The sequence below is a fragment of the Cryptotermes secundus genome, unplaced genomic scaffold (genome assembly GCF_002891405.2).
Source record: "Cryptotermes secundus unplaced genomic scaffold, Csec_1.0 scaffold126, whole genome shotgun sequence".
Taxonomy (NCBI): Eukaryota; Metazoa; Arthropoda; class Insecta; order Blattodea; family Kalotermitidae; genus Cryptotermes; species Cryptotermes secundus.
In genome coordinates this window covers 358,180-370,253 of record NW_019718617.1, presented here as the reverse complement: position 1 = coordinate 370,253, position 12,074 = coordinate 358,180, and the positions used below count along the sequence as shown (strand labels likewise).

The window sequence follows — 12,074 nt, the reverse complement described above, 5'->3', positions numbered from 1 at the left end:
TTTGCTGCTCGCCTGATGATGACCTACGAAAGGTCGAAACATGTAGAGCACCATTTATTTGTAAATCTGATAATAAAAACAAGTGTCGACAAGTTATTGTCTTTGTCTATTGTCTTTATTGTATAGATATTATTGTTGTGTAGGCTGCCCCACTTACACTAACGTATAACACACAATAGGATGCGTACCATAAAAATCATTAGAGCACGCGGTAGCGTAGTTGGTTGAGGCACTATGCTACAAGCCGGAAGGTCGAGGGTTCAAGTCCCGATGAGGTCACCGGACTTTTTTCAATTAACCTAATGCTTCCAGCCGCACTATGGCCCTGGAGTCGACTCAGCCTCTAACAGAAATGAGTACCAGAAATCAGTTAAATAATTTTCCTGAGGAGTAAAGCGCGGACGGCGCGTAAACTGACAACCTTACCGCCATCTTTAAGCCGATTGTCTAGATAATGTGGGAACCTCAACATCTCACAATCCTATGGGCCTTCACGGCCTGATACAGGGTTAGCTTTATTTACCATAAAAATCATTAAAACAGGCTTACATTATAGGCCTAAAATTAATTCGTTTTTCAAGTGGTTTGATCAAAAGTTACCCTAAACACCCTGATAAATTAAAATGTAAACGCATTTCTATAGGCCTACATTTAACAGCAACTTGCCTAGGGAGGAAATGGCAGCAGACGTGAGGGTAGCTGCGAATATATTGCATAAGCAGTTGCGGATAGCAGACAAGGCGTGGTCGCTCGGCCTGGCGGTCGGGTGAAGGCCTAACAACTTCTCACGTAAAACAAATTTGTATGGTACGAAATGTTGCATGTGAAGACAAGCTGAATAATATGAGACGCGAAGTTACGAGAATTTTCAGGAATAAAACGCGGAAGCGTCTGAAGAACAAAATTAATAGAGCTTGAAACAAACAGTAACGACAAGAATATTGGGATTTCTGCAAAGGAATACATGAAATTAAGAACAGTTAAACCCAGAGGTGAAGCCGGGATAGCTCAGTTAGTATAATGACGGAATACGAGCTGAACAGTCAAGGTTCGATTCTCGGTAGGAGCAAAAAATATTTCTCTTCTCCATAGTGTCTAGACAGGCGCCGGGATCCACCCAACCTCCCTCCCAGTGGGTACGGGGGCTCCTTCCCAGGGGCGATTTTCCAGGATCAAGTGTCTGGTAACATGTCATTCCGAGCAGTAAGTACAGGCCTGAAAAGGATTTTAATGACAAAAATAAATCTCTCGTCTTTTATACTGAATTAAGAACCACTAATAACATTGGTTGCAGGTAGGCCAATTGTTGAGGTGTTGATTTATTTTGGTAAAATTCAAAGTGCCCACAACTTCGCTATTAGCAGAATATCAAAGCTTTAATTTTAACTCCGAGTTAATCAAGAATAGAGCATTATTTTCTATGAATTTAAAAAATTTTCGGAGCTTCCCCACCCAAGATATGGGATGTTAAATATGGTCGATTTTGGAAAAGTTTGGAAAATAGATACGGGGTTGAAAACTAAGTGACTATATTCCCCATGTAGGCAAAAACAATGGGTAGAAGCTACAGATCTGATACTTTCCCCCTCCCATTGGTTTTTTAAGGTCAAATATAGCTTTATTCCCAAAATCGATAGGTAAGTTTCAAGCTTAATTAGAACTAGAGGAAGTGAGTTGAGTAAAACCTTATGATGACCTGAATTGCAGTCCATATCATGAGGAATAAACTGATTTTTTATTGGAATCTCCAGCATCAATAGTTATCGAGATATAGAAGATAACGCAAATCTCCATTTCAGCCAAAAAACGCGTTTCTTTGCACTTGAAAACGGATCATGCGCTATCATGATTCAAACGATAGGCCAGTGTTACGCACTATAATTCAAGCGAGGGCAAATAGTGCCTTCCCTTTTCCCTAGGCCGGTTTGAAAGGTACGAATAAGTGTTCAGCTTTTAATTAAGAACGCGACAGAAACTGCGTACTGTATAACGCAAACACAACTCGAGATTATCATCTCCTATATAAGGAAATCTTTAATCTGCTCGAGTCAAAATAAATTGAATTATATATTAATTTTTGGAGGTTCAGGAAACCGAAATTAACGGCCGTGGGGATTCGTTGCACTGACCACGCGACAACCTCTAACCACTAATGTTGGCACCAACTTCGCCGACAAGCGGCGGTCGCTGTTCGGTAAATTTCGCTTGCGGGCTGAAACTACGGAGTTTGGTTGTATTGATTTTTGAAGCTTATTTGTTCTTCAGATTACTGACAATTTAATTTCAGAGGTAGGCCTATATTTATGCTAAAATGAGACGGGTTTTTAGCGAAAGTTCCAGAGAACACTCACATCAACCGAGCAGTACTTGTACTTGGAAATGAGAAACAATCTGCAAGCGACAACACCGTGAGAAACGGTAAAGCAGACTGTTTCTCACGGTGTTGTCGCTTGCAGATTTCTTATACTTTTTCTTCTACCCTGAAGATGGGGGCGATACGTTCCTCCGAAACGTCGGTTAACACCACATATACACGGTGCCAAATCCCAGAAGACTGCTTTCTTCATACTCATTTCCAGGCCAGCACAAAAGGAAAAGGTGATCGCGTAACGGATATCACTGTTATGTGTCAATAGGCCTAATATCCTTTGCTAGAAATTTTACAACCTAACACCTAAATTTGAACTGGGTGTTGAGGAGAATATTTGGACTGAAGAGAGCTGAAGTGACAGGAGATTGGAGAAAACTGCATAATGAAGAGCTTCATAACTTGTATTCTTCTCCAAGTATAATTAGAATGATCAAGTCAAGGAGGATGAGATGGGCAAGGCATGTAACACGAATGGGGAAAGGAGGAATACATATAGGATATTGGTGGGAAAGCCAGAAGGAAAGAGACCACTTAGTAGACCAAGACGTAGGTGGGTGAACAATATTAAAATGGATCTTACTGAGATAGGATGGGATGGTATAGATTGGATTCATCTGGCTCAGAATATGGACCACTTGAGGGCTCTTGTGAACATGGTGATGAACTTTCGGGTTCCATAAAATGCTGGGATATTCTTGAGTAGCTGCAGATTTGGCTTCTCCTCAAGAAAGGCTCAGCTCCATAAGTAAGTAAGTAATACCTAAATTAGGCCGCGCCATAGCTCAAGCGGTTAGTCGCTGGCTTCCCATCGCGGCGGCCCGGGTTCGATCCCGTGTCTGGTCAAGTGGGATTTGTGGTGGACAAAGTGGCAGTGGGGCAGGTTATCTCCGAGTACTTTGGTTTCCCCTGCCAATCTTCATTCCACCAATTGCTCCACAATCACCGTCACCTATTATCTGGGGCTGGTACAATAGGCCAGAAGTGGCCGCAGTACAAGGGACTTAGTCCCATTCCACTAGCAATAAAAAAAAATATCTAAATTTGAAATTTATCCCATTATCATCACTGACCTAAGTTCGAACTAAAAATTTAGGCCTCTCACTTTGAAAGTGTTTGAGTTACCGTGTTCTTAAAAGTGATTTATACGGTTTCCGAACGTAAAACACTGGAAATAAAGTACCAGGCACTAGTGGTAAGCAGCATTAACGTAGACGTTGGGAGATCGCTTTATATGCTAAGGCAGTCCGAAAATAGAACGTACTGACCACGAGAGTGACCTTCTGATGATGACGCAACGTAGGTTTCATGCCGCTGGCTGCCGGTATGTCGACTGTTGCTTCTGTGTTCTGCGGTAAAGTTTGCTGTAAGAGAAGCAAAAATTTGTTACTGTTTTCACGTAAGTACACCACTGGACTCTTCTGAGATATTTCTAGTAAGACGTGGTTTATATCTTTGCAGACTATTTTTCTAGGACTTGCTTCGTCCCATTTCAGCATATGTCTCATAAGTGGCATCTTCCCCTACAGTTTTAGAACAAAATTGCATTATAGTGAGCAGAACCGATACTGTGCAGCGACTGACAGATGGGCGAAGGTCTCGAGGCCGCTTCTGGGCAACGGCTTCGAGAAGGTTTTCAATTGTTAGGCAGCAGATTCTTAAAAATGCAACAGTTGCACTATAACAGTGGAAGAGCTGTGTTTTCTACGTGGTTCTTGCCAAGAGGTTATAAGCAAGGGACAAGGTCAGACCTTGATCAGCTCTGTACAAGATCCTGTGAAGAGAGGACTTGAGCCGAAAGCAGAAGCATAGCCATTGTAAGAGCCGCTTCCAGGAAACGTTTAATAAGAGACTAAGAACACTAGACTGTGTGCTCTAGTGAACTGTAATGTGTAGAAATATCGACAATGCTATAGTTATTTGTAGTTACGACCTGTAAGTGGTCAATAAACCTATCCACCCATCCAAACCCCTTCTACTAGTATAGTCGTACATACATACGTCATAATATATTATATTTCTTGTTCCTGCGATAAGTACTAAATTTTCCGGCTAAGTCGTTCTTTGTATTTACTCCATACAAGAACTGTCGAGCCACATAAACAACCGTTGCTCAGTAATACACTAATGCAACAATATAAAAAAGGGGTTACGCAATCCGTTTCTAGGCAACGGCTCGGTAAACACATTTCCGCGTATCGGACCTTGCTATGCAACGCGGTGACGTCATCAACAGTACGGATTGTGATTTCCTGTTAAAACACACTGTGTTCTGTGTAATAGTTTACATAAACTTTGAATGAAAACACACCACCGTATCTATAATACATCAGGGTAAGTCGTGGTAAAACTTTGTATATACAATTTATAATCCATCTCTAGTTGATCAACATGTCTGCTTTTGTACCTAGTCATGCAATTGGGACCAACGGGGAGCATGCAGTTTGGTTCGGCCCTCCAATTTATATGGGGTATTAAGAGTTATGTCATTTTCCAGATGACGTCAAGGAAATCGAGGAGGACAGTATTAAACGAAGGAAAACATATTATATTTCGTAGAACTATGATTATCCGAACATTATCATACAGTTCTGAAGCATGGGTATTGACAAGAAGAAAAAGCAGTGGAAGAAGGCAGAATTAACAGAAATAAAATTGCCTAAGGATTTGGTGGTATGCACATTAAGGGGTAAAATTTGAAACACGGTGATTAGAGACGAACTAAATATATTCAGTTTGAATAATATAATTTAGAATAATGCTTAATTGACTTAATTGGATTCATCATGTTCGGAGAAAGAGACCTGAATACATCTCATCACTGTTTCTGAGCTTTATGTCTAGAGGAACAAGAACTGTCTGAGGGCCAGTTACGTTGGAAGGTTCAGCCTGTCTTCAGAGGAAAGGCACACACGTCAAGGTCCGAAATTTGTTGCTGTTATTGATGATATTGATTATTGCTGTTGAAGCAAACGGACATTAGGTTCTACTTTTCCCCTTTTTTGTAAACCAGTNAACGTCGGCCAAAACGAAGAATACACGGCGCCTAAACCCAGAAGACGACGTTCTTCATAGTCATCGCAGTGAAAATCTCAAAACTTACACAGTATGTATCGCTTCACCACAACTACATCAGATAACATAGTACCGTAAACAAGCTTCGTGGTGATTTGTAGCATCTATATAACCCTCATCATGTTACAATTGTCCTTCCGGTCTCCTGACTGCCTAGACAAAATACAGATGGGTGAATCCCCGTCTCTTAACAAGTGTCAGTTTCTCACTTCTTACGCTTCATTGGGATCCCGAACGGGTACTTACCGAATGACGTAGTGAGCTATCTTGACCCTTTCATAAGAGGCTATGTTGTCGTGTGTTTCATTCCTTTACTCAGTTCCTAAGACGTATATTATTCGATTTTATTTATATATACCAAACAAAAAATAAACAAACTCCGTGACTTGAGTCTACAAGCGATCTATACCGACCGAGCGACCGCCGCTTGTCGGCAAAGTTAGTGCCAATTTTAGGTGATAGTGGGTGTTGCGTAGTCAGCGCAACGAATCCCCACGGCCGTTAATTTCGGTTTTATAGACCGGAGCCGCTATTTCTTTGAAACAGTTCTTCAATTATCCTCACGAGGCTGAGTGGACCCCATTCCAGATCTACTACTTCACAGAAAATCTGGTAGCTCCGGGAATCGAATCCTGTACCTCTGGATCTGTAGGCAGGAACTCTGACCACTAGACCACAGAGGCGGTCCTATTTATATAGACCAGAATATTTTTTTACTTCAGAATCATTGATTATATTATTACGTGACAAAGAATCCTCTCTCTTTCGTTATATGTGATACATACATACATACACACACAGCCGGAAGAGCTCAGTCAATGTAAGGACGAGTTACGGTCTGAATGGCCGGGGTTCCATCCTCGGTAGGTACAACATTTTTCCCTTCTTCGTGATGTCCAGCTCTATCCTGGGATCCATCCAGCCTCTTGTCCAATGGGTACCTCGGGCCGTTTCCTAGGAGGCAAAGCGGCAGGGACGTGATGCTGGCCTCTCGCCTCCATGTAGTGCCGACGTCAAGACTGGTAGACCTGTAATTTCACACCCACATGTCTTCATAGCGTAGTGTTTAAGTCATTAATTAAGCACAAGGATAACTTCATACTTTTTTCTCCACATGCGCGCGCGCGCAGCAGTCCCACGACCTGCAAAGAAATATGACTTCAACAAGATATCCGGTTCCTGCTGATAAGCCTCAGTCCAAATTTACAGTGACTGCTCAAATCTAGTAGCGCCACTTTCCGTTGTGACCGTGTCCACGTTTCAGCGAACCTCATCACGTACTGGTCACGTGCAACGTTTTATACAATTGCTTGTACATTCGGAGGATGTGTTCAAATGTGCGTCCGTGCAGGGAAAGCACCTTATACTGTGCGAGGAAATCAATGACGATGTAATGTGAAGTGCCTGTGATTAGCACCGCTCTGCTGAGGTACATAGCGGACATGGAGATAAAGCTCCACGCTCTCTTAAATCCAAGTCTGATCAGAGAAAGAACGTGAGAGTGAGCTGACGGATCATGTGTTGCTGTGAATAGACAATACCTCCTAGTAAATTTTTTGTATTGCATCATCGACGACCGCCTCTATAGTCTAGTAGTCAGAGTTCCTGCTTACAGATCCAGAGGTCCCGGGTTCGATTCTCGGCTCTACCTAATTTTCTGAGAAGTATTGGCTCTGGAACGGGACCCACTCGGCCTCATGAGGATAATTTGGGAGTTATTTCAAGGAAATAGCGGCTCCGGTCTATAAAACTGAGATTAAAGGCCGAGGGGATCCGCTGAGCTGACCACGCGACCCCTCTCTCTCCGCTAAAGTTGGCAGTAACTTAGCCGACAAGCTGCGGTTGCTCGGTCGGTATAGTTCGCTTGCAGACTACAGGCCACGGAGTTTGTTTGTTGCACCATCGGCAGACGCTATCTTCCAGAGTGTTAAACAGTCTGAAGAAGCAGGACATGTATGTTATACACCTGTAAAGGAAAATAAAACATAACGCATCTCTTTGTACGGAAGAAGTCGGTAGAGCACAGCAGACAGTAACAAGAAATTCAAGTAAAATTGTGTGACTTTTGCTCCACGTTTGGGGTCTCAACCAGAACTGCATGGAAACTCTATCCTGTCAGCTTGTCGTTTCCGTACAGACTGCAGCTGAATTAGCCGTTGATAGCGAGACATTAAGCCTTTGCTTTATCGAGTGCTACTGCAAGAAGATCTGCATAAAGTACGATTCAACGATAAAGCTTACGTCCTTTTGAATTCTTCTTCTTTGTCTTTAGCTGTACAGTCTTTTTAAGTTTAACTGTTGCCTACCTTCTGTTTGGATTAACAAGCAAATTGTCCGATTTCTTGCCGCTGACAATCCACTGCACATCCCAGACCAAAGTCTCACACCCAGAACATTCTCTTATCATCTGACAATTTAAAAAGTCGTGTTACTTCTGTTTCATTGAAATCAATTGTACGAAACTTTCATAGATCCCTCTACACACTTGGGAAATGTATTTATTACAACATCACACGGAACAAGCTTTGTTGTAATTCACTGTGATTGAGGCTAGCTCTTTCTAACGGACCCAACAGAATAGGTGTTTTCCTTCACCTGAGGACGGAAACAGATCCAGTTTCCGAAACGTCGTGTTTTTATTAGTTACCTTAAAAACCAGGACGATGGATAAAGTCCAAAAACCCAATATATCAGTCTGCTTATCCTATATTGTGTCTCAATATTGCTTTACAGTGTCCACAGGCTGGAGGAATAATTGCGGCCTCGGTCTCGTAGAACCTCTCCTGAACTTCTTGTTTTCATATGAATTGCTCCAGTGGTGGTCCGCATTGACTTACAAATCGTCTCGTTGACATGTGGGTCACGTATAACGAAGCACACCCATGACTAACACATTACGAAAGGAAACATCACGAGTTTTCAAACAGCTACAAAACATGAATTATCTTTCTACGCCTCTGTCATTTTTATGTCACTAGGCGCGGCAAACAGTAACCCTATTGACACCTTCAGTCACTCTGTCTAGGCCCCTTTCCTAACCACATCCATGGAGTAGCCTTTCTTGGAACCTAACAGTTCCTCTAGCAGGTCAAAAAATATCCTTGCTTTAGGTTGATCATTATGTTTCAAAAAATTTGCCACTGTATATTACCCTGAGCCAGATGAATCTAATCCATATGCTCAGACACTGCTTGTTCCCTTCTAATTAATTCTAACAGTAGGTTTTCATCAAAGGCTATGCCTTCCAATCGGCCTCTTTGAGTTTTCTGCCCAAAATTTATGCTACAAATTTCTAACAATTCTTAAATAGGCAGTCTTAACACAAATTTATAATTAAAAGGAATGGTTTAATTACTTCCTAATCACTACACGTTTCGACCAATTTTCAGTCATCAGATTAAAGATGTACATATTAATGTAAGACGAATTTATTATGTAATTTCTGTGGTGCAGACATATAATGAAACCATAAAATGCCAAATGGAAACAAACTGTGTAAATACCGCGCATGCGCGAGCTCTTCCCCTCTCGTACATTAGTTGCCTAAAATAAACTGGTGCTACTTTGCGAATGGCCCTCGCATGTTGTGTGATTTCTTACAAGGTTTGTCAGATGATGAGCTGCGGTAACAGAGCTACTGATGGGGATAACAGAACATAACACAGAGGCTTCTTTTCCCAAATAAATCTCTGAGTTCCATGCATGGACCTGCATAGAAGTAGAATTGTATTTTGATAGATCTCTCATTTGTAATTCCCCGCACTGAATCATATTCTGGCGTACTGACCGTATTCAGCAGTGAGATATGTAGCATTTCAACCGCCATTAGTTCGCGAACTTTATTGTCAGATCACTTAAGCTATTTATGATATAGGACTATTCGTACTTCTGTTTTTGTCTGGCATTAGTGTATCTGTTTTACCTGATGAAAATCATGAGACGATCGAAACATATTGAGAATAAAAAATAATTGATCATTATCTTATAATTATAGATTTGTGTTAAAGACTGCTTATATACAACTTGCATTAGAATGCAGACGGGCTACAAATATAAAAAATACACATTTTTATTGCGTGATACATGTTCCACTCTCAGCCATGCTGATCGAGTAGCTATGACAGTATTAGTTGAAGAACCTTATTGTGTACTTTTCTGTATTAACGCCATACTGCGGATTTCTTAGGTCAAAATTTGTATTTGGCTGTAGCTGTTTCCTTAGGCTGTTTAATGACTGTTTCAATATTGAAAATACGTAGCCTCGGATGGTGCGATGAAAGATGAGAAATAAATTAAAAAAAAAACTTCGAAAAGAAGCGTCTTGACCTAATCGAGATGCCCGCTTGATATTTACCTGGAGGTGCTGTGTAAAACCACGAAAACCCTCAAAGAGGAGAGCCGGTTTCTCGAAAAGATTCGAACCGAACACTTCCCGGAAAGAAGAGTAAGACAGTGACCTCTAGGCTAACCTGTTCGTTTCAGTCGTGTAGTTCAGTTATCTGTGTAATATTCATATTTAAAAAATAGTCATTCCTACGTGTTTCCTGGCCATTGCTGTGTAGAAATTTAACTCACTTACTCATGTAGCTGAGCCCTTCTTGAGAATCCATCAATTCTGCAGCTACTCAAGAAATTCCGAGCATTTTATGGAACTCGAAAAATTATTACCGTGTTCACAAGAGACCTCCACTGGTCCCTATTCTGAGCCAGATCTATCCAATCCACGCCATCCCATCCTGTCTATCTAACATCCATTTTAATATTGTTCACCCACATACACCTTGGTCTTCCCATTGATTTCTTTCCAACCAATATCCTATATGCATTCCTCTTCTCCCCCATTCGTGCTACATGCCCTGCCCGTTTCATGCGCCTTGACTCGATCGTTCTAATTATACTTGGAGAAGAGTACAAGTTATGAAGCGCCTCATTATGCAGTTTTCTCCAACCTCCTGTCACTTCATCTATCTTCGGTCCAAATATTCTCCTCAACACCCTCTTCTCAAACACCCTCAGTTTATGTTCCTCCCTTAATATCAGAGACCAAGTTTCACAGTCATACAGAACGACAGGCAAAATCTTGGTTTTGTATATTCTAATTTTATGTTTCAACCAGGCCCATATTTCCATAAAATGTGTTTGGTGCATCTGCCATCCAATTGGTACGTTACCGGGTCTTAATGGAGCAGACTCTTATCCCATATCATCCAGGTCCACTTCACTTTAGGCAATCAGTTACTGTTTTTAAGAATAGTTTACTTTTTTGCAACTAACAGTGAACCTCAAAAGAAGCAGTTCCCCGTTGTCCAGCCACTCACTGCATTGAAGTTGTGCCTGTGATCTCTCGTTCCATTGCAGACTGCAACGTGTACTCGTATTGTCTCATCTTTCTTGCAGACCCTTTGCACCTTTCAATAGCCTCATCCCCGGTCTTTAGTTCTCTATGAGTTTCTATTCCAGCTTTTATCAGATACCTCTTCTTGCTTACATCAGTGCGTTTTATAATTAATCAATCAACAATGGGTCTGTTTAATTCAGCTTCATACTGGGACCAGATGTTTCAGCACTTTTGATATGAAGGAACGGTAGTTAATAAAATCCTAAATTAGTTCCATCCTTCGCCGATTCTCATGATTACAGTCACACGGATTGATCACGTTTTATTAGATAGCAGATGTTACTAAAATATAATTTGAGATATGGGGTCTCGATTCCAAATAGGGGCAAAAAATTTTTCTTGATCTACAGAGTCCAGACCTGTTCTGGGTCCGACAAGCCTCATGTACAATGGTTAAGCGGGTTTCTTACCCTGAGGTTAAGGCGGCCGGATCTTGAAACTGGCCATTCACATCCATCTAGTGCCGATGTTAAGAATGGTGAAGTTATGTCCCATCTTCCCCATATAACTTCATGGCTTCGTGCTTAATTAAGTCAAGCGACGAATTGAGTTCACTCTTTACTCCAGAAAAGCTGACGTCAGATCTTCCAGAGGAGCTGACAGTGAAACTGACCACTGTCTGAACTCTGGAAATTGGGGCCCTATTTCAGTAAGCAAAGGAGCAGAACGAAGCTGTTTATATCAGAAAGGTAACAGAATTGTGATCAGAATTTGCAAATCGCAGTTTGGGAAATTTTTAGAGAGAATGTTAAAACCACCCAAAGACAGTCAAGCTCATTTACATAAAGGGCGATCAATAGGACTAGAACAATGGAAGCAGCCCCAAATGAAATTACTGTAGAACCCGAGAAAACGTCTGCAGAGTACAAGACGTAAATGTAACAGAATATCCAAAAAGAAGAAAGAAAATATCTTAAAGTAAAACTTGACGATCCTAAAATAAATAGTAGGAACAAATTCATGAGCTATTATAGGGGTAAGAATTATTTTAAGGAGAATATCAATGGATAAAGAAGGGCACGCAATAGCGTAGTTGGTTGAGGCACTAAGCTACAAGCGGCAAGTTCGCAGGTTCGATTCCTGATGAGGTGGATATTTTCAATTTACCTAATCCTTCCAGCCACAATAGAGCCCTGGGGTTGACTCAGACTCTGACAGAAATAAGTATCAGGAATCCTCCTTGGGGTAAATGGCGGCCGGCGCGTAAGGCTGACAAACTCACCGCCATCTGTG

The 12,074-nt window shown here is 41.4% G+C and overlaps 2 protein-coding genes across 5 annotated transcripts in view; one reads left to right on the top strand and one right to left on the bottom strand.

Annotated features, from left to right (window-relative positions):
- The window catches only part of LOC111861431 (mucin-22), a 176,883-nt gene extending 170,535 nt beyond the window's left edge, over window positions 1-6,348 (bottom strand). Inside the window, exon 1 of the mRNA XM_023845997.2 lies at window positions 6,237-6,348. The gene's annotated coding sequence lies outside the window, so the exon portion shown is untranslated. The remainder of the gene's footprint in view (window positions 1-6,236) is intronic.
- Window positions 1-12,074, top strand: part of LOC111861443 — a 358,446-nt gene that overhangs the window by 208,154 nt on the left and 138,218 nt on the right. The window lies entirely within an intron of this gene.